This window comes from Dendropsophus ebraccatus, chromosome 9 (genome assembly GCF_027789765.1).
Source record: "Dendropsophus ebraccatus isolate aDenEbr1 chromosome 9, aDenEbr1.pat, whole genome shotgun sequence".
Taxonomy (NCBI): domain Eukaryota; kingdom Metazoa; phylum Chordata; class Amphibia; order Anura; family Hylidae; genus Dendropsophus; species Dendropsophus ebraccatus.
Window position 1 is genome coordinate 24,453,447 of NC_091462.1, and position 22,422 is coordinate 24,475,868.

The following is a 22,422-nucleotide window of genomic DNA, read 5'->3' on the forward strand; positions in this document are numbered from 1 at the left end:
GCACGCTCGGCGGCTTCTGACCGGGATATCTCCTTCCCGGCGCTAGCTCCAGCAGCGGGACTCAGCAGGATGAGGTACGTATAAGGGGATCTAACTGGGGGTCGGGAGCCTGTCACGGGGAGTGACAGATCCTCTTTAAACTTCAAAAATCTGTCAGATTATAACAGGTGAGTATTCGCCTATGTTCACACAATTTTGTCAGTCTTTTTTTACCAAAACTAGATGTGTGTTGAACACACAAAAGCTGTGCAAATTTCTCCATTATAAAAGGTACATTTACACAGGAGAATGCAGGCGGAAAGATCAAGTGGACTCCACTGGGCGGCTTCCGCTTTAAATCTCGCCCGTTCCATAGATTCCATGATATTTGCCAGCGGATTCCGCCACCCCACTGCCAAAGAATTGACATGTCAATTCTTTAGGCAGATGGCAGAATCCGTTGGCAAATATCATTGAGTCTATGGTACGAGCGGGACTTCAAGCGGAAGCTGCCCTGCAGATTGCGCAGTGTGTACACACTCTGATTTTGGTTGAATAAAAAATACGGACAAAAAGACTGATGGAAATACTATGTGTGGACATAGCCTTAGTGCGTACACGGCCTATAAGCCATATGAAGTATACTTGTGTGATATATACCTGTGCCAAAGATTTGAGCACACGTTTATAGTACTAGATAAAAGAATTAAATAAAAATAAGGGGGGGGGGGGGCTAAGAGAGAAAGGAAAAAAAAAAAAAAAAAAAGTTGTGTACACGGTCTAAGGCTGGTTTAATGTATCATGGGCTCAAGTCCAGGCCTGAAGGTCCAAACTGACAGATGTAATGCTACGTTTACACAGAACGATAATGGATGGAATGGAACGATATATCGTACGGAAAATTCGTTTTGCGAACATTTTATCGCGTTTTGCGATCGCTTAAGCCTATCTCGCACATAGGTAAAATCGGTGAACAACTGTTTACACGGAACGATCTGCGAATTTTTTGTGAACGATTTAAGAACATGTTCAAAGATCAAAATGATTCGATTGTTCGCTGCGTTTACACGTACGATTATCGTTCAAATTCGATCGTTATCGTGCAAATTCGCACGATAATCATTGCATGTAAACACAGCATAAGTTCTGGTAATCACAGGGGGAATTGTGTCCATGAGATGGATGGAAAAAAGGTGCATGTAACATTTGAAATGGACTGAAGACTACAAGGAGTCAACCGCCATCTTGTCCTTTTAACTGCTGGCCAAAGCAAAAATGTATATATTTCTTTCAAAATTTGTTCATTACAAAAAAGAAAAATCAGGTTGCAAAACCTTGGCACGCAGTAATTCCTTAACCAGCTGGAGGACACGTGCAGGCAGGTCTATGAGGGACAGGTGCTAGACTAGCATAACAGTAGACAAGTCATAATAGCTATAATTGTCTAAATCTATTAATACAAGGTTGAGCGCTGAAGGTTTAGCCTGGAAATTTTGTTTTTCCATTTGGCTTAACAGTTCATTTTTCAGGAAGCAAGAAACAAAATTAGTTTGAGCTGGCAAGAAATTAGGGCACTTCAATGAGACACAAAAAAAAACAAAAAAAACCTCTACATTACCCTTTGCTGCTCCCACCTCAGCATTAAAATGATGGCTGCTTTTATTGGACACTATCATTTTGACAGTGTTAGAACATGCAATTTACCACCAACCATTTTTTTTTAATAAGATGAATACTTTATCCAATAGTCATTACACTTAAAGGCTAGGTTCGCCTAACCCATTCTGAAAATTTTCACAATTTTTTTTGCCTTCTTCCTGCACATAGACATGTTCCCATCATGGATTTTGGCTATATTTGTAGCCATTTTCTGAGCCACAGCAATAACCCAAACAAAAGGGACTATTTTATTATGGGATACATTTTGGGCAATTTAAGGCCATAAATATAAGGCAAGATATGTTCATATTCCAGAATGTAATTGACCCAGAACAAGGGCTCGACATTTTATGGCAGTAAAGTTTACGCATACCCATGAGTTAAAAAAAATGTTTTTTGCTATCTCACTGGGACATGTTAAAAGTTTTGATCAGGAGAAAATGAGGGGGAGTAGTAAATGTCCCACTGTCAACCTCTATCTGGGCAGCCCTAGAATCTGTACTGGCATGTAGCCATTCTGTAACCGCCGTTACCCCATTTTACAGGTCCCCACACCGTGACCGACTCTGGGGTTGTCCTTTCTCCAGTATATTAGAAAAAGTAGTTTTGTTTCTGCAGCAAGGCGGGAGTCAATGTGAGGGGGCCTACAGCATTCTTGCTCTAGGTCTGCAGTGCCCCCACACACCCCCACCACACTTCTCTTCATTTTCAGCACGCCCCTGGAGGCAGGGAGAGAGGTGCTGCTGACCTAGAGCATAGATGTTGTAGGCCACAAAACACTGACTCCCCGCACAAATAAAAAAAAATTTCTCCAAAATACTGGCACCAGAAAGGCCAATCCCCGGACTCAGCGCGAGGACCTGTACTACGTGGTATCAGTGGTTTGGGGGTGGCTACATGCCGGTGCAAATTTACTTTAAATAAATTTAACTGCCTAGACAGAGATCCCTGCAATCGGGGAGTGAGATGCACTACCATGTACTGCTCCTAATCGATGGGGATCTATTGGCCCCAGTGCATAACCAGTAATGCATGTTCTTCTCAACTATTACGTGCCATAATACTGGTGTGCGATGTTGCAGAAGGCTTTACACACTAGGGTATGAATAAATGAATACATTATATCCACATGTACTCTGTAAAGGCCCCGCTATACATTAGTTGTCTAGTTTAGCCGAAGAAAATATGTATATATAAAAAGGCCTTGCATGACAAACATAATCGCTGCACTTAAAACTTTATGCATTATCTAAGTAGCCCGTAAAGTCTTCCATGGAAATAGTCCTCCCCCCCTCCCATGATGGTGGTGGTGGGGAATTGTAAATGCCTGACATTCTGTCCAGGGATGGAGACCTTCGTGTAAACATTTTAGATGGCCCCAGTCTTTTCATCTGCTAACAACTTGTAGTTTATAGTGTAATTTCCTGTCTTCAAATGCAGAGACGACCCCTTGGTTACATACATGACTGAGGAATTTCAGAACATGCTTTGAACATTCCTAGGATTTCTTCTCCATACAATACAGAGATAACCACTGTGAGAAAGTACAAGTGTTGTTCAGAGACGGGACAGGTTACAGGTCAGATGTGGACACCACAGGCCCTTGCCAAGCTTTAAGGAACCACAAGTCCCATCGTATCGTTCTAGACATGACGGCTCCACCGTAGCTTGCTGTATAGATTGGCTTACTAGTTGAGAGCAGCGAAGGGCACGGTTCCAAAAATGAGGCCCAGTAAAAGTTAGCCCCTTGTGACTTTCCACTGAAATTATCTCCGACGTCAGGCCCATCGACTGATAAGGACTCTCACAGGTCGCCTTCTGTTCTTCAATAACTTAAGTTTCCAAGTGACGTCTTTGTTCCGATGATTACACGTTTGCCTGCTGCTAGATAGCCGTCACAAAAGCACCGCTTGTTTAACGTTAGCGAGACTTTGGCACCGCAAGAAGGAAAGATCACGGGGAGGAGGGGGGGAGAAGCGGAGGCACTTTAGTTTTCTCACCTGGAAGGATTAGACATTTTTGTGGTTTAACTCCACATCTGCGGTTCTAGCTAACAAAACTGCGCCCTCCATCAGAATGAATCAGAGCTCACTCCCACGGCCGTACATCTGCAAAGGGATTACATGTCAGCCCATTGTCTCTTTTTTGTTGTATGTACAGTAAACACAAACAGGGGACCATTTCAAACATGTCTGGGATGTGGTGTCAAAGAGGCCTGGGCGTCGCATGGCGGTGCACTTGTTAAAAAGGAAAAACTACTGCCACAAGCTGAAAAGGTACAGATTGAGCTAAAAATACACCTACAACGAGTAGGTGGCTCCACTCTGAGAACTGCATATAAAAGAGAACAATTTTTTATGGGAATACAGTATACCCACTCTTAAAGCGAATGTACCATCTGGTACATGCGCTTTAAGTTTTGCATATCAATAGAACGGCACGGGGAAGCCAGGGCTGCTGCCCTTTTTTTTTTGAACCGCGGCCCGGTTCCCACACATGGCACCAGTCTATAACCGGCGCAGAAGGAGGAGAAGGAGGACTTCTCTAAGCACCTATAGACTTCTAATGTCCCTCCTGACTTCAATTTTATAGGGAGACATGCATAGCCTTCCCCCTCCATATTGGATTTTGAGGGTGCTTTCATATATTATGTGTGTGCCCTCTGTGGCACTAACACATCAGAAAAATGGAATGCCGATCAGCGCAAAGATTTTTGCCCAAACATAGTTCACTAGTGACAACTATCAGGTGATTTTCCGAGCACATACATAGCATAGTGGTTCTGAGTCCAAGACAGAACTTGTAAACTGTTTACAGAATGAACTGAATATAGTCACGTTGACTATGTTTGGGCAACTGAAAGTAAAGGGCCCCCGCTTCCCTGTGTATGTATACGTCAGCTCACCAATTTCACATTTTTTCTGATGCACTCCCAACTGTGCACAGAGGGCACAAACAGGGTGTGACTACACACTTGGACTGCTTACCTTATAACATTTTCCCCTTTATGTATGGGATTAAAAAAGCCACCCTACTTTCTTCCAGAAACAACGCCATACCAGTCCAAGAGCCAAGTCCGGTATCGCCTCTCCAATCCACTGGAGTGAACAGGGCTAAGATACAATACTACCCACAACCCATGAACAGGTGTGGCAGTATAAAAGAAAGCATTTTTTTTTCCCAAAACTTTGAAAATCAAACTTAGGTTCACAACTTTACACAGCACACTTGGCTATACATATGGCTCATCTACAGAACTGAACCAAGCAAGTAGGACACAGTACAAAAACTATACAATTTATCTCACATCATTGACACCTACAAACACTGAACACACTATTGACAAAGGGTAAAAAAGTAACATAGTAAGGTTGAAAGACGACAAGAGTCCATCAGGTCCAACCTACATAAAACCCTACTGTGTTGATCCAGAGTCACAATGCTAGCAAGTTGCGCAATTTGGCAACAAAAACTTGTAACAGCCAGGCGGGTTTTGGTGGCTTGTAATAAGATGGAAATTCTCCTCCAGAGTGGGTGTGTTGGGGCACACATGCCTGGCAGCGGCAAAAATCTATTATCCTTTTAATTACATGTAGAACATTATTATTAGCACTAGTGTAAATCATTCCACATGTTTAGGCTATGAACGTTCATCAACTTTAGACAAGCGCACAAGAGTCAAGTCAAGAGGCAATTCCCATCACTGAACTAAGGGCACTATTACACAAAGCGATTTTTTTGACATCAACGATAAACTCAAACGACCGCTATGGCGAACGACATGAAATCATTCACCCAATTACTCGGAACGATGATCGTTACTTATGATCGTTATTGCGTTCGTCCTGTGATTTTAATATTGGCCAGTTTGGGCACAAAAATTTTTCCAGCTCCATCATTTTATTAAAATTGTGTTAATGTTTCAAATCCTATTTAAAATGTATGGCACCAGAACAAGCAGCAATAGGGAACTTCAAAGGTGGGGGGGGGGTTTACAATGGGTTACTAGCATTTTAACCCATAGTCACTTTAATATTTTATAGGGAAAGAAAACCTCTAAAACAGAATTGGGTAAATTATCCTTTCAGGTTTTTCTGTCTATCGAAAGAAGAAACAGCCATCTCTTAACTTACAGCAACGTAATTTACTGTTGAATTTCAGGATAATTTTCGCCTCTTAAGATCTTTCAAGACAAGTATAAGTTATCATGGGGTGTACATCTGCTAGTGGGAGTTAGAACTGCCTTGGCGCAAAAAAAAAAAAAGTTTATAAAAAAAAAGTTCTAGTGTTAGTCATCTAAAATGTGCAGATAAAACAAGGACATGAAAGTAACCGTACAATTTCCATTCCATTGTTTTCATAGCTGCAGGGCTCAAGAACGGATGGCCTGAACAGATAATATTTTTGCAACCTTAAGAGGCAATTCTGTCCTGCGCAATAATATTCCCAATGATTGGGTATTTCTTCTTTACGTTAGTCCATTTTGACGAATGTAGAATTAATGCTTTTGTCCAGGTGTATTTAGCATATTTCTAGCCGACTACTTAAAAACCATCCTCTGGCTTGGGAATCGATATTTTAGCTTCCTCCTGGCATAAATAGGCTGTCTTTAAAACCAACGGAAGAGAAATGAAGAGGAATTTGCATCATTCTTATTTATATTCAGACCCATAGAGGATAGAGGTTTAAGTCTAAAAATACCAGTTATTTATATGCATTATACTCAACCTTAGTTGACATACCGTACAGTACTCGGCAAGGTAGCCATCATGAAGTAGAGGACTTAAGTCTGCTGAACAGCAAAAAATTTATTCCACCCAAATGTGTAGGATTTTGTCATGGTAGTTTAGTAGGCCATGTGCACACACAGTTTTTCATTCATTTTTGGTATGTTAAAAAAAAGTCCCAAAAATGGTTGTTAATGGTTAAAAATAAAGTCTAGTTTTGGTGGTCATAAAGTTCCATTGAAATGACCTTTAGTTCACATAATTCTTAAATTTTATATCCAACACAAATACGGACATAAAATTAAGTGCCACACCAATGATGTGCCAAAAAATGTCGCCAATTTGGGACATAAACAAGTCCATGTCTTGTCAGCAAGGATCGCAAGGCGAGTAGATCCATCTCTATCTAGTCTCCATGGAGTTTAGGCATAAAAAGATATGCAAACATAGTCAATCTGATGGACCTGCTAACTCATTTGAGAAGATACTTGAGATTGAGAGAATCCATTGGGATCTGGATACAAATCTACTCTATTCAAGCTAAGCGTGAGATGGACAGGGCGGTCATTATGACCCGCCTCTCAAATGGCCAACATACACCTAAAGCAAGGATGGGGAATCTTCGGCCCTCCAGCTGTTGCAAAACTACAATTCCCATCATAGCTTAAGCTTTGGCTGTCCAGGCATGATGGGAATTGTAGTTTTGCAACAGCTGGAGAGCCTAAGGTTCCCCATCTATGACCTTAAGACTTTATTACACTTGTGGAAGGTTGGTAAGCAGAGATGAGCGAACCTGGAGCATGCTCGAGTCAAGCCGAACCCGAACTTTCGGCATTTGATTAGCGGGGGCTGCTGAAGTTGGATAAAGCCCTAAGGCTATGTGGTAATCATGGATATAGTCATTGGCTGTATCCATGTTTTCCAGACAACCTTAGAGCTTTATCCAAGTTTAGCAGCCCCAACTAATCAAATACCGAACCTTCGGGTTCGGATCGACTCGAACCCGGTTCGCTCATCTCGATTCGTAAGTTATTGGGCAAGGTGAGCAGAGACATTCGGTTATTCTTTGTATCAGAAAGAAAATAAATAAATAGTTTACAAGTAGCGTCCATTCACCTTTAAATGTAAAAGCTATTAAGAATGTGTCAACTGATAATCCGTTCCATATCAAGCCTGACTGTACTTGGAGCCTCTCGTCTTTTACTCCCGGTGTTTGACACAAGCTCGGATCAATGCGTCTAGTCATGCATAGCACCTGAGTTGTCATGAAACTATTTCCTAGCGACTAGATATGTGTTGTCCTGTTTCACAATCTGCAGACACACCAGCGAGAACACAAGAGTTATGGTCAGGTCTAAATTAGAAGATGTTGCTGTCTATTTATAGAAGGGAAGATATCCAGCTTGCACGTTGCAGTCATAGAACGAGGGTGACGGCAAGAAGTATGAATGTCTCCTCAGACATAGTGTTACCCTCACAGCCCGGGGCTTTAGGGTTACACTGCGGAAATGTAGGACAAGGAAGAAATTGCCGATATTAGAGTGCAGTTTTTAAAGTAATTTTTTCGTGTTCTTCATAGAAATACATCTAGATAAAAACGGGAAAAAAAAAAATTCTAACTTTTGTTGTAGAGGAATGTCCTATTAAACAATACCAAGACATTAGGGGTGTTACTCAAAACGGCGATATGGCAATGTGTACAAGTTTGCTTACTGTGTGTGTGTGGGGGGGGGGGGCTTAGGGGGATTTACACATTTAAGCATATTGGGATAAAAATGGCCGCAAGTGATCACTGGATAGTTGATGTGATCGTTCACTTCTCTAGTCGGCAGCAAATATCCCTGTGGTGATCTGTAGGTTAGCACAATTCTTGTGATCAGCTATCGACTCTTTTTAAGCGTTTTATTTGTATAAAAGGCATAAACTGTTTTGATTTAGAAAAGTATTCTAATGGGCAACTTATTTGGATGGAAGAAAATGAAAGTTTACTCTTATCGAAGGGTAAAACTATTCAACTGGACAGGCTAAAATTTAAGCGGTATATAGGGACCATTGACTTGTCTTAAAGACATTAGCCCGTCCATATATCCTGCTCGAATCGAAGGGATTTGCCAAGGAAAAATCTGATGTCTACCGCTAACTTAATCCCTCCCTATCTGTATAATCCTAGCGAATTAGAAAGCAGGAACCCAAAGGATTTATGAGATTGACCTGTACTAAAAACTACTTGATTTTAAAATTTCCTGTAAAAATTGCCATTACCCATTTTACCCTTTGCCAATAAAAAAAAAAAAAATTGCAATAAGATAGATTTATGATGAAGGAAGAATGGTCAGAAAAGATCAAAAATATCTGAACCCCAACTTTTCTTCTAGAAAATTACTACATTTAATTCTATTGCCAGGAATTGCGAGTGCCTCTCTCCCCAAGATATCTGGAAGCCATTTAATGGAGAGAACTATTACTCAGCTTAAAACATGTTTTTCTTGTGCGTTTTGTTGAAGCAGAATCAAAAAGTAATCACGCCTTGGCGAGTGAACAAATGCACAGCTGCTCATTTAAACACATCGGGCCAAAAAACATTGATACAAGAGGCTGAGGCACCCGGCACCAGAAGCCGCTGCAATTCTAAGAGTCTAAAAATGGGGATATTTGTAGCAACACACAAACGTTTGAGACATAGATAGCTTGGTACCCTCTGTGGTTTATATACTCTGAATATTAACTTTCCAATTCCTGCGGACAGCTGTGCTGGACTTCAAAATAGGAACTTGTTCGGATACTACATTCAACAATTCAAGACAGGAAAAGAAATCTTAATATGGCAACAAATATTATTTTGAGTCGGGAAGATTTAAGTTCGGTCACAAATAAAACGGTGTTTGTTTGTTTGTTACCATTGCACCAGTTAAATGCTGAAAGTTGAAAGTGATATTCCTGTACCAGATACTTATGAGACTAGCTACCTCTGGGAGCTACACTTGTGCCCCCCGAGACGACCCGAATGGGGTCATGGAAATGACCCGTATTGTACCTCCGATTTTTTCTCTTTTTCTTCTATTGTCTGTCTACTAGAACAAACGGCAAACGACTATGACGGAATATGACTCTCGATGCCTGAAGAAGATGGATGCACCGAGTCAAATACCAAACGTTGAAAAATTTTCAAAATCATTGGCCGCAAATCATCAAGTTCATAAAGCGATGCCCGGCCCATGATTTTTTTAACTGGTTGACAGTTGATTAAAGGGGTACTCCAGAGTCAGTAAACAGAATATAAAGGTTATGCTTACTAGAGATAAGCATGGGGCAAGCATGCTCTAGTCTGAACACACAGCATTTGACTACAGCAGGCAGTATCCATTTTCCAGGACTCTCCAAGGGCTGCATCCAACTTAGTCAGCCATTGCTATTCAAATGCCAAGCGATCTGACTTGAGTTTGCTTGAGACATGCTCACTTCTCCTTGCTTCCCTGCTGTACTCCTCCCTTGTCTCTGGTTCCTCCATTTACTGTCACCTTATCTTTATTCTAAACCTGAAACTCCACCCAAACAACGTTAACATACAAGATGACGACCACGATCCCGACAATGGAGTACTTTGATTTTTTTCAGTGACATTTACAACAGTAGTGCAGTGGCTTGAAGTTTTTTGTTTTTTTTTTGGTCCCTTAGGAAATTGTTGAAGTTGTATGATCGTTTCCTCAGCAGGAAACAGTTAAAAAAAAAATATATATATATTTAATGATGATTGTACGGCAGCACTTCCCATAGCAAGGTGTAAGAGGAACCTTAATAAAAATTAAAAAAAAAAAAAAAAAAAAAACTGAATTTTAAAAAAGACAGTTAAAAAAAAAGAATTTAGAGAGAAATCTTTAAACAAATATTATTGAAGTCTTGAAAAAGATTAGAATTGAGGAAGAAGGGAAGGAGGAGAGTAGGGGGGGAGAAGGATCCCGGCGCCATTAACCAGGCACAGATATGTTCTGGTGAGATAGACAGCTGTCTCTGGTGTCACTTAAGTACGCTTTTTATCATACGCCACATGATCAGGAGAATCAATAGGAGGAAAAGCTCACCCAGACATAGCCAGATAAAGACAAGCTGAAAAACATGGCTTTCTGATAGTCCACCTCCCATGTGAGCAAATAATTACACTGTAAAATTCACCTGAACAAACACTGCGTGCGCTTAATCACTGACGGCTACTTCTGTCTAGACGACTCCATCCGTGGCCATCATCCTGAATGCCATGCAAATTAATAAAACTATTTCATATTGGCCGGCCATGCGAACAAACACAGGCTGGAACACACTTCAGCCCAAACCACATTAAACAATCATTGCAGGAAAATAAAATAATGCAGAAAAGTTTTCCTTTTACTTCTAAATGGTTATTTTGTAAAGAACATTGCAAAGTAAAAAAAATAATGAAATTGTGCAGGGACCAACCACCACCTATAAAGTCGTAGGCCTGGACAACTCCTATCAGTAAAAGCACACAAGTATTTCAAAGAAAGAACGTTTTTGACGAGGTATGATTTTTTTTTTCTTTTTTTAATGCAGTTACATATAATACAGACAGAATACACAAAAATAGATAACTTACACCTGTGAAGATTACAGAATATGACTGGAAGATATAATGTGAAAGCTATTGAGGGTACATGGGCGCTTTTACTCCCCAAGGGGTACTCGGGAAGAAAAAAAAATGCTTTCGTATCAACTGTTGTCAGAAAGTTATACAGATCTGTATATTACTTCTACTTAAAAAGTGCAAACCTTCCAGTACTTATCAGCTGCTGTATGTCCTGCAGGAAGTGGTATATTCTTTCTAGTCTGACAGTGCTCTCTGCTGCCACCTCTGTCCATGTCAGGAACTGTCCAGAGCAGAAGCAAATCCCCATAGAAAACCTTTCCTGCCCTGGACAGTGGTGGCAGCAGCGAGCACTGTGTCAGGCTGAAAAGAATACACCACTTCCTGCAGCTGATGGTGCTAGTAGACATGATTTACGTAACTTTCTGGCACCATTTAAAAAAAAAATAAAAGTTTCCCCTCTGGGGCACCACTTTATAAAGATCACAAGCATATACCAATGTACAGCAAGCTGAATAAATACCAAATACCCTGTGTGCCTCTACATTTCTGGCGGATCTAATGGTGCATTTACACAGAGAGAATTATCCGACAGATTTTTGAAGCCAAAACCAGGAACCAGGCTATAAACAGAACAGGTCATAAGAGACTAAGACTTCTCCTCTTTTCAAATGCATTCCTAGCTTTGGCTACGTGTAAAACGTGTACATGTAAACGCGGCGAACGAGCGAAAAATCGTTCATTTTGATCTTTTAACATGTTCATAAATCGCCGTTCGCAAAAAATTCGCCAATCGTTCCGTGTAAACAGTCGTCGCGCGATAGTCCATCCGGCCGCCCGCTCATCCGCAGCCCCCTGCGCCGGCTCGATCACCCACCTCCCCACCCCCCCGCGGCCAAGAACATACGTTACCTGCTCCGCGCAGCAGGTCTTCGGACATCCCAGGCTCCCCTCTTCAGCGCACTGATTGATTGGCTGAAGAGATGAGCCGGGAATTTCAATGCGCTGAAGATGCCGGGGATGTCGGAAGACCTGCTGTGCGGAGCAGGTAACGTATGTTCTTGGCCGCAGCGGTGGGGGCGATCGGAGCGGCGCAGGGGGCGGGTGTACAATCGCAAACCGATTTTTCCTTATGATATATCGTACCGTCTAAACGCTTATCGTTATAAAAAAAAAATCAATACTTCGAAATCGTTAATCGTACAATCGGGCCAATAATCGCCTCGTGTAAACTTAGCATAAGAATTGACAATCAAATTCTGAAAAGAAAAATGTGAAAAGTTAATCTAGGTAAAAATAAGGCGAGTCCCCTTCGCCCTTGCACCAAATACAAAAAAACAAACCGCATTTCTTTTAATCAGCCTAACCTGCCCTTTGATTGGGAATCTATTTTCACATCATGAGACAATCCAGACATGCTAGGAAACCACTGAAGACATTATAGCATCTAATTCCACTTTCCAGTCGGAGATTTCTTGCTGTCCAGGCATCATATGAGAGCAATTATCCCCGACCACCCCCCTCCTTGCAACGGTTCAGGGGGGGGGGGGGGGGACCATAAAATAAATATTTGTGTAAAGCAATTTTGATACAGATCAACATTTGACCTCAATGTAGCACAAGCCAGGAATTCTGCAATCACTGAAATTGATCGGCCCCGGATAGTTCCAGCATCCCAGGAAATTTCATTTTGCATTTTGTTACGGACTACATTACTGGGAGTAATTTCTATTCTTCCTCCTGCTTCAGCAGTGGTTGTATGCACAAGAATACAGAATCCAGAGGCAGCCATATACACCGAGTATACGGAATCCCACCGCCAATTCCTGATATTAAAGAAGATGCCTCCTAGTCGCAGTTTGGTGTCAACTTGGGTCTTTAAGGTGTGTGTGTGGGGGGGGGGGGGGGGGGGTGAATGATCTTCCCAGACTAGACTATGAACAAAGAGGGTACGTCGAATGTGTCATTCTGGGCTTTTGCCCATAAGAGAGTTAAAAAAATTACTCAGTTACAGGTTTAAATTTTTTTTTAACTTTTTTAATCAAACATAAAACAGCTGGTTATTCCAATTTATTAAATATTTATGGATATAAAAAGTACGTACAATGTCGTTTTTATCAGCTAAAAAAAAAAAAAAAAAAAAAAAAAAGTGTGTTTCGGAACTAGTTTCAGTCATAATAGCATTTGCTGTAGCAAAATAAGAAAAAAAAGGGGGGGGGGGAATTGTTAAAAAAAAAAAAACACTCACAAACTGAAACAAATAGCGGGGGAGGACCCACAACGACAACAACTTTTGAAACTTCCAGGTTTTTTTTTTGTTGGATGTGTCTGACAGGCTTTAATTTACAGGTGAAACTATGCGACTTACATCTCAATGTAAATCTGCTCGGGGCTGTTTTTCGGCTTGATAAAAGGTGCGACATTCCATTACGCTTTGTTTAGACTTTATTCTTATCATCAAGATAACCTCAGAAGTTTTTTAAATTTCCCTACGACAAAAGCCAAAAACCGCTCAGTCTGCCTGATAGGAAGACCGGGTGAAGAATCAGTCTGCCCTATAGAGGGCTGCTCCCCTTTTTTTCGCATACAGAAATTGCGGTTGACTGTTTTTCTGTAGATTAAACCAATTGAAATGGAAATGGTGAAACAGACAGAAACACGCATTGTGAACCTGGCCTAAGGGAACTTTTACAAGGGCAGATTATTGGCAAGGAGCCTTGCTAAAAGAGCTCCTTTGGCCGACAGGCCGCCCATGTTAAAGAGTCAGTGATCAGCCAAGGTGCGGGAAAATGTCTGATCCTCCACTGAGAACATCTTTCGGGCCACATTCTCTAAGGCATCTCCTTGTATAATTAGGGGATGTGCTGCAAACAGCAACATATATAAATGGCCACATAAACAATATCATGATTGGGCGTGTGACCTGGCAGTGCGATTAATTTTGCCTTCGAAATGATGATAATGATAACGATAATATTATATATTTCACTGCACCATTGGTTGTTCGTCATGGTGGCACAAAACAACGATTCCCCACAAATCTGTGATGTCTAGTTTAGAAAATGTTTTTTGTACATTGTTATGGGGGCTTTCATATTGCCTGGGCTTTTTTTTTTTTAACAGCATTTAGTGATATGCTTTACAGCAAGACTCATGGCTATAGGTGATAGACTCTGATCCCTTGAGATAAATATGAACCATTACTTTGTAAAATGTCATTCCACAGGGAGCGGCTATAGTCTCCTCTATCTACTGGTGTCACAAGTTGCTGAAATTCTGTACAGATCACTTTACAGCAGCCTCTTCTTATCATCACAGACACAACAGAAAGTCTCAGCTTAGTTTAAAGTGCTGGTACCACCAGGCCCAGGCTGAAGCACTGGAGGTGGGCCGACCCACCCTTAGTTGGAGGAAACCCCTGCCCCTCTATGATAGGGTTCCATTGGTTCCATTGATTCTAATGGAGTCACGTCATGGAGGGGCTGGAGTTTCTTCCCACTAAGGGTGGGTCTGCCCGCCTCCAGTGCTTCAGCCTGGGCCTGGTGGTACAGTCACTTTAAGCCCCAGTGGTGAGAATGAGAACTGCAAGATCTCAGGATTATTTTATAACAAATAGAATAATGGAAACAGTCGGCACAAAAATACTTTGCTGTATGTACACATCGTCCATTTGCTGGGATCAAAAGGAGTATAGCATAAATAACCGACCATAATAACTATTATTCTGATTATTCTGGGGAGTTCTAAAGAGCTTGTTTATCGTTAATCAGGGGGAAAAAAAAAAAAAAAAAAAAAAAAAAAAAAAAAATCGCTTAGTCTATTAGGACCCTAATGCTACATCCCCCCCCCCCCCCCAAAGCTCCCCACGGCCCCTCCCCCACTCACTGCCACCGCGTATGTGTAATAGCGGTGGCAGCGAGCAGGGAACGGGGAGCAAACGAGTGCTGACAGTGCTTGTTGGCTCCTCACAATCGGCCCGTGGAATAGGGCTTTAAGAGCACACGTCCAGGCAAAGAAACCGGACCTTGACCTCATTCCATACTAGGAATCCTTCATCCACTTTATTGTCATGTAACAAGTTAACTTTAATATCTTGGCCAAGAAAAAGGATTGAAAACTCATCCATCGCTCCTCCTCGTACACTCGCCCATCTAAGCCAACACATTAGAGCAGGAATGTTGCACTTCAAACACCTTCAGCTCCTCTCCTACCTTATAAATGGAGGAGAAGGGGGACACAAGACTCCATTTGTAATACTTTCCAGGCACTTTTCCAAAACGCTGACATGTCCTGATGTAGAAATCCTGGAGCTTTCTATGTACTTTTATGAGCTGAGAGGGTTCACACATCTTTTCCTGTTGTGGAATGAATCCATTTTTACTGCCTTTTTTCCCCCCAGAGTGCTAAAAGGTATTTCGGAGATGAAGTGCCACAAAAGGATGGTTAATGGAGAAACCATACCATCAGCCCAACCAGGACTTGTGAATGAAGTGTTCAGATGAAGCTGGCCAGGAACATGCCGCAGCCACATTGACACAAATTGATGGAAAATGCCAAGGGCATTACTACTCATCCATGGGCGGGCGGCAGGCTGTTGCCAGTTAAAGGGGTCCTGCCTCAGCCTCTGAGGGGCTGAGCGCCCCCAACACATCCCAATCCAGGTCCCCTCTGTAACCAGGAAGTGTCTGGGGACCCGAGCGGTGGTACACGGCATTGGTGCTGGAGCAGGGCAGGTGGGGACATGTTCATTCTTTCAGCCTACCCCTCCATGACACCTTTACAAAAAAAAAATAAAATCAGCCTGCCCTGAATTGTCCTTTAAAGCCTAGAGTTCAATGACTGACTGCAGGGGAACCAAAAAACACCTTGAAGTCAATCATTAGGGTACCAATATACATTAGATCAGGGGTAGGGAACCTTGGCTCTCCAGCTGTTGCAAAACTACAAATTATATATAAAAAAATATATATTATATATACACACACACTTTTTTTTTTTACACGACCATCAGCACACTATTTTGTTCCTTTATGCGTCAGCTTATGGCTATGCTTCTCAATATGCTTAAAAGCAGACAAATAGTTAACATACAAATTGCCCATCTTTTGAGAAAACCATAGGGGGTTACAGTGGGGGTCTGGATGCCTTTGCACTAGTCGTGCCAATTCTTAAAGGGGTTGTCCGGCGATAAAAAATTATTCACAGAATAACACACATTACAAAGTTATACAACTTTGTAATGTATGTTATGTCTGTGAATGGCCCCCTTCCCCGTGTCCCACCACCCCCACCCGTGTACCCGGAAGTGTGGTGCGCTATACATTACCTGTCGCGTGCCGACCACGGTCTCCGATCGTCAGCAGTGACGTCTTCTTCGGGAGGCCAGAGGATCTTCCCGAGTGCCGGCCGCCCTCTGCAGCGTCATCCGAAGCTCAGCCGCGATTGGCTGAGCACAGTTATGCTCAGCCAATCGCGGCTGAGCTTCGGATGACGCTGCAGAGGGTGGCCGGCACTCGGGAAGATCCGCCAAGCTCCCGAAGAAGACGTCACTGCTGAGGATCGGAGACCGTGGACGACACGATATGCGGTGAGTATAATGCACCACACTTCCGGGTCTAGCGTGGGTGGGGGGAAACACGGGGAAGGGGGCCATTCACAGACATAACATACATTACAAAGTTGTATAACTTTGTAATGTGTGTTATTCTGTGAATAATTTTTTATCGCCGGACAACCCCTTTAAGGTCTATTTTCCATTATCTCAGCCTTCCTCACCAACAGTTTGCCATACACTGCACTCCAATAATTTAACACTTGTAGATGGGACTGAATTTACAATTGATTAAAACCCTTCATCATTTGTTTGCAGACCCATTAGTAGCATGTACCTGTGCGTTAGGGCATGTTCACACTTAGGTGTAGTTAGGTGACATGTCCGGGCCTAACCCCCGGGCTAGGAACAACTGGGGTATTCATACGTTCCATAATTCCAGTCCGTACATGGATGATGTGCTACAGACCAGAATACGGAATTATGAACAATGATGTAGGGAGCTCTGAAGCTGCACATGGTGTCAATAAAGAATCGCAAAGATTTCAACAGTTTTGGACCATTCATGAAACATATGAATGCCCCCTAAATGAGTTCGGTATACAGTATGTGCTGCTCCAGATGATTTAAAAAAAAAAAAAAATATAACGCACATGTTCGCGTCCATTTCAAACAGACCCCTCGCATGTATGTTGGGAGTGCTCACAACACTAAACATAGGGGAACCCAATGGGTTATTGGACCAAAGATAATACTACAATACTACTATAATGAAAAGTTTGAAAAATTTATAATAATTCTCAACCTACATTTATTTCTCAACCTCCTTTCCCTCTGCATGTTAAGAAGTAGAGCAAACAGGGGGAGCCAAAGCTGACCAGAACGTTTATTCACTAAAAATAAATGTAACGTCTTGTAAAACAACCACCACTAAAGCCACTATGCAGGCCGCCATTACACCAGCAGATCCAGAACGTGGCCTATATACTTTTGGGCAGTGGCATAAGGTAAAGCTCATGGGTCCTGATGCTAAATGTGTCATCGAGTCCCAAATAACCATGCTGGGATGGAAGGGTCTTTTGGTCCCTCTCAGGATCCAAGCTGTCTGACCCTTCTTGCACTCAATATGTAAGGTCATTGCTCATGTACATAGAGGTTCTGTGTGTCCTTAATCTGTAGTCACCATATGCAGTCCCTATAGGTTTGTTATGGACCCCTGTGCCCTTGGGTTCATATGGATCCATGCCAAAGCCCGGTAGGGGTTTTCTATGGGGATTTGCTACTGCTCTGAACAGTTCCTGTCTCGGCCAGAGGTGGCAGCAGAGAGCACTGTGTCAGACTGGGAAGAAAACATTTCCTGCAGGACATCCAGCAGCTGATAAGTATGTGCAGACATGAGATTTTTAAATAGAAGTAAATTACAAATCTATATAAAAACCTTTCTGAAACCAGTTGGATTTAAAGAAAGATTTTCGCTGGCTAAGCCCTTTAAATGTCATAGAATCGGACTCAAGCCTGCTTCAGTTAGTTTAATTTCTATGGATGTTCAGCTGACAGAGGCTTCCTCTAACCCTAAGGGCCCTATTACACCAGCAGATTATCTGACAGATTTTTTAAGCCAAAGCCAGGAATGTATTTGAAAAGAGGAGAAATCTCAGTCTCTCCTTTATTACCAGTTTTCTGTTTATAGTCCATTCCTGGCTTTGGCTCGATCTGTCAGATAATCTGCTGGTGTAATAGGGCCCTACGGCTGCGTCCATACACCGTCCATAGATTCTCCACATTGAAACAAAGTTTCCCGCAAATATGGCAAGACAACCCCAGGATACAGATGGAAAAACTCCACCCATAAGTGAAGTGGTCTAAAATTTTGAGACTTTCTAACTTTATCAATGCATTGTGATATTTTTAGGGTGCCTTCACACCTACCGGATCCGCAGCGGATTTCTCTTCCCATTCATCCCTATAAAGCACATACTCGCAGTGGGATTGAGATCCCGCTGTATGTGCGTTAACCCCCCCACCGCACAGAAGCACTGATTGGCTGAGCGGGACTGGAGCCACACATGCAGCCGTGATGCTGGTAATGTATGCTCTCGGCGGCGGGCGGTTAACGCATACACTCACAGCGGGATATCAATCCCGCTGCGAGTATGTGGACCATAGGGATGAATGGGACTGGATTCGCAGCAGATTTCAATGCGAACCCGCAGCATGAAATCCGCTGCGGATGCGGTAGGTGTGAAGGCACCCTTAAAGGGGTTATCCAGCGGAAATCTTTTACTTTTAAATCAACTGGTTTCAAAACGTTATATAGATTTGTAATTTGCTTATATTTAAAAATCTCAAGCTTTCCGGTACTTATCAGCTGCCGTATGTCCTGTAGGAAATGTTTTCTTTTCAGTCTAACACAGTGCTCTCTGCTGCCACCTCTCAGAGCACTAACAAATCCCCATAGAAAACCTTACCTGCTCTAGACAATTCCTGTCGCGGACAGGGAGGCAGCAGAGAGCGCTGTGTCAGACAGAAAAGAATACACCACATCCTGCAGGATATGCAGCAGCTGATAAGTATGGGCAGAGTTGAGATTTTTTAACAGAATTACACATCTATATAACTTTCTGACACCAGTTGATTTGAAAAAAAGATTTTCGCTGGATAACCCCTTTAAAGGGGTTATCCAGCGTTACAAAAACATGGCCACTTTTCCCCCTACTGTTGTCTCCAGTTCAGGTGCAGTTTGCAATTAAGCTCCATTTACTTCAATGGAACTGAGTTTCAAAACCCCAGCCAAACTGGAGACAACAGTAGGGGGAAAGTGGCCATGTTTTTCTAGTGCTGGATAACCCCCTTTAATGTACAGGGTGGTCGGTATGTGTAATAGGGAGATTTATCAAACTTGGTGTAAAGTGAAACTGGCTCAGTTGCCCCTAGCAACCAATCAGATTCCACCTTTCATTCCTCATAGACTCTTTGGAAAATGAAAGGTGGAATCTGATTGGTTGCTAGGGGCAACTGAGCCAGTTTCACTTTACACCATGTTTAAAAATTTCCCCCTAAATTTTTTATTTTTTTTTTCTATAATATTAAAGCAGGAGGAGACGGCGACGCAAACTGAATACATGTCTGTAAAAACAAAAGGTTGTCTGCGCTGTGACCTTCCAATGATGGTTGCGTTCTCAACTTCACAATGCACAGCATGAGCCAAAACTTTATCTGAAATCAATTAATGCCCTGGTTTCAGAGCCAGTTAGCGGTGGGTTACTTCAAAGGAGAAGTGAAGAGACCCAGACACACTGTCTATTGTGCCGCGCTTATCTCCAAGCATGTCTGAGCTCAAATCAACAGGAAAGTGCAAGTCACGTTCACAGCCCATTCTGCATGACAAAGGGAGATGTTTAGCACAATGATCACCTCTGCGCTCAGCGCCCCCCTCACACACAGACACCTTCCATTGGAAACCAACCTGCTTCCAAAAGGGATAGAGGGACAGGCTTACCCACATGAAATGGCTGCAAGAGTAATTAAAATGTAAATGTCTATGCAACTCATCATCAGGGATATGGTCTTCCCTCCTCTATTGGTACGTATATTCATGGGTTTAACCCCTTTGTGTCCTCAGGATGACAAATCTGCAAGGTAAATGCATCTTTGCCTAAATTTGCCTCAGGGATGGGGTACCTTCGGCCCTCCAGCTGTTGCAAAACTACAATTCCCATCATGCCTGGACAGCCAAAGCGAAGCTTTGGCTGTCCAGGCATGATGGGAATTGTAGTTTTGCAACAGCTGGGGGGCCGAAGGTGTCCCATCCCTGCTCTAAAGCGTTCATAATACAGCCCCAGTGACATAAAGAATAAAGGCGGCCATACATCAATTGTCGGTCAGGCCCCATAGACATTGCAGAGGATCCAGACGATTTTAGATGAGCGTAATAGAGGCGCTTTTATCCATCTGTATTACAAGTCGCAACTAAGGGCCCTATTACACGGGATGGTTATCGTGCGAAAAATCGTTAAATCGTTCGAATTTAAACGATAATCGTTCTGTGTAATTGCAGGCAGCGATCGAAAAATCGTTCGTACGTCGTTGATTTAGATCTGAACCTAAAATTATCGTTAATCGTTCGCTGTAATTCCACGTTCGTTCGCTTAAGTTCCACATTTTTTCACTTATCGTTCAGTGTAATTGCACACTGCCCATTGTTTTGCTGGGATCAGAAGGAATAAACGATCATAGTAACGATCGCAATAACGATCATAGTAACGATCGTATCTAACGACCATCGCTCTGTGTAATATGGTGAACGATTTCAGGTTAACGATAAACAATCTCGTTTGCGATCGTTTATCGTTAGTTGTTAAAAATCGCTTCTAATAGGACCCTAAAGGTCTATGGGTCCAAACTAAGATCACCATGCAGACCTATGATGCCTTCTGTTCAGGTCATGTGACTGATATTCTGACCATATGACAGTCGGCCTTAGCTCAATTTTTTTTTTTTTTTTTTTTAACTCATTGCACTAATAAATTTACCCCTTTTGCATATAGAGAATTTCATTACAGCCTATGGGACGCATACAGCCATGGCTCAGCTGAGTACTGCATTACTTTAAAGGGAAGCTGTCATGACTTTCATGCTGCCCGAAACACTCATTGGGGTGGTCCTCAGCAGCTTCTACCCTGTCAAGCTTGACTGATAGATCTTTTCTTATACCCAAACAGGGACAGCCTTATCAATCAAAGCCAGCATGGGGACCCCCCCCCCCAATGACTTACGGTTCAGGCAGCATGAAAGTGATGACATGTTCCCTAGGACTTTAACACTGATGACATCTTCAGGATCGGTCATCAATATCTTGACTGTTGGGGTGCCAACCCATGTTATACAGCCGATCAGCCCCAGCATATAAGTTACACAGTAAACATAATTGGAAGCACATTGCTCCATACACAGTATAGTGGCCATGCTATGTTACTGCAGCCCAGCTCGCATTGGGATGAATTACAGTAACCCAGCATGGCTACTACAAAACTTACAGAGCGGTCTACTTCTGGCTCTGTACACTGAGTCTGTTAGAGCTGGGAATCTGCTAGATACTTGATAGGCAGGCTACAGGCTGAGGAAAGGCCATGAGTGTTAAAGTGCTACAACAATCCCTTTAAGCTTTTAGTTGTAACCTATAGGCGCATGTAGAATGCTACTTTAGATGCAGACTAGAGACGAGCGAACCTCAAGCATGCTCGAGTCCATCTGAGCCCAAACTTTCGGCATTTGATTAGCTGGGGCTGCTGAAGTTGGATAAAGCCCTACGGTTGTCTGGAAAACATGGATACAACCAATGACTATTTCCATGTTTTCCACATAGCCTTAGGGCTTTATCCAACTTCAGCAGCCACCGCTAATCAAATGCCGAAAGTTCGGGCTCGGATGGACTTGAGCATGCTCCAGGTTCGCTCATCTCTAGTGCAGACCCCAATATAGAGCCTGTGCTATACAGCACCTCCATGATGTACTATATGCCTATATAGAACAATGAGTCTAGTGCAAAATACCTATAATACACTCCAATATTTGTAAGCCAAAACCATAAACTCAACCTACAGTGAAAACATAAAAAGGACATATTACAATGGAGCTTTTTCAAGCATATTTTGCAAAAGCCCATTGTTTTTAATATGAATACGCTACCAAGTTCACAGCGGAGTGCTGCGTTGTGTGCATTCTGCATGGAAACACATTGGGAATGCCCCACTGGGGATAATCCACAGCCAGGCCCAGCATAACTATGGTTAAAAAATAAAAATATATGTCATGTGAACCAACATTAATGGTTTTCACCCCTTCAGTTTTTTGGACCCACTCCTGGTTTTGGCTTACAAACACCGCCACATGAAAGTGACCTAATACTA

General features: G+C 42.5%; 1 protein-coding gene and 1 long non-coding RNA gene across 4 annotated transcripts in view; one reads left to right on the forward strand and one right to left on the reverse strand.

The window, feature by feature from the left end:
• The window catches only part of ACVR1 (activin A receptor type 1), a 62,857-nt gene that overhangs the window by 38,738 nt on the left and 1,697 nt on the right, over positions 1-22,422 (reverse strand). The window lies entirely within an intron of this gene.
• Positions 20,024-22,422, forward strand: part of LOC138800766 (uncharacterized) — a 44,237-nt gene continuing 41,838 nt past the window's right edge. For both annotated transcript variants that reach the window (XR_011364519.1, XR_011364520.1), the window contains exon 1: positions 20,024-20,096. This is a non-coding gene — a long non-coding RNA (uncharacterized lncRNA). The remainder of the gene's footprint in view (positions 20,097-22,422) is intronic.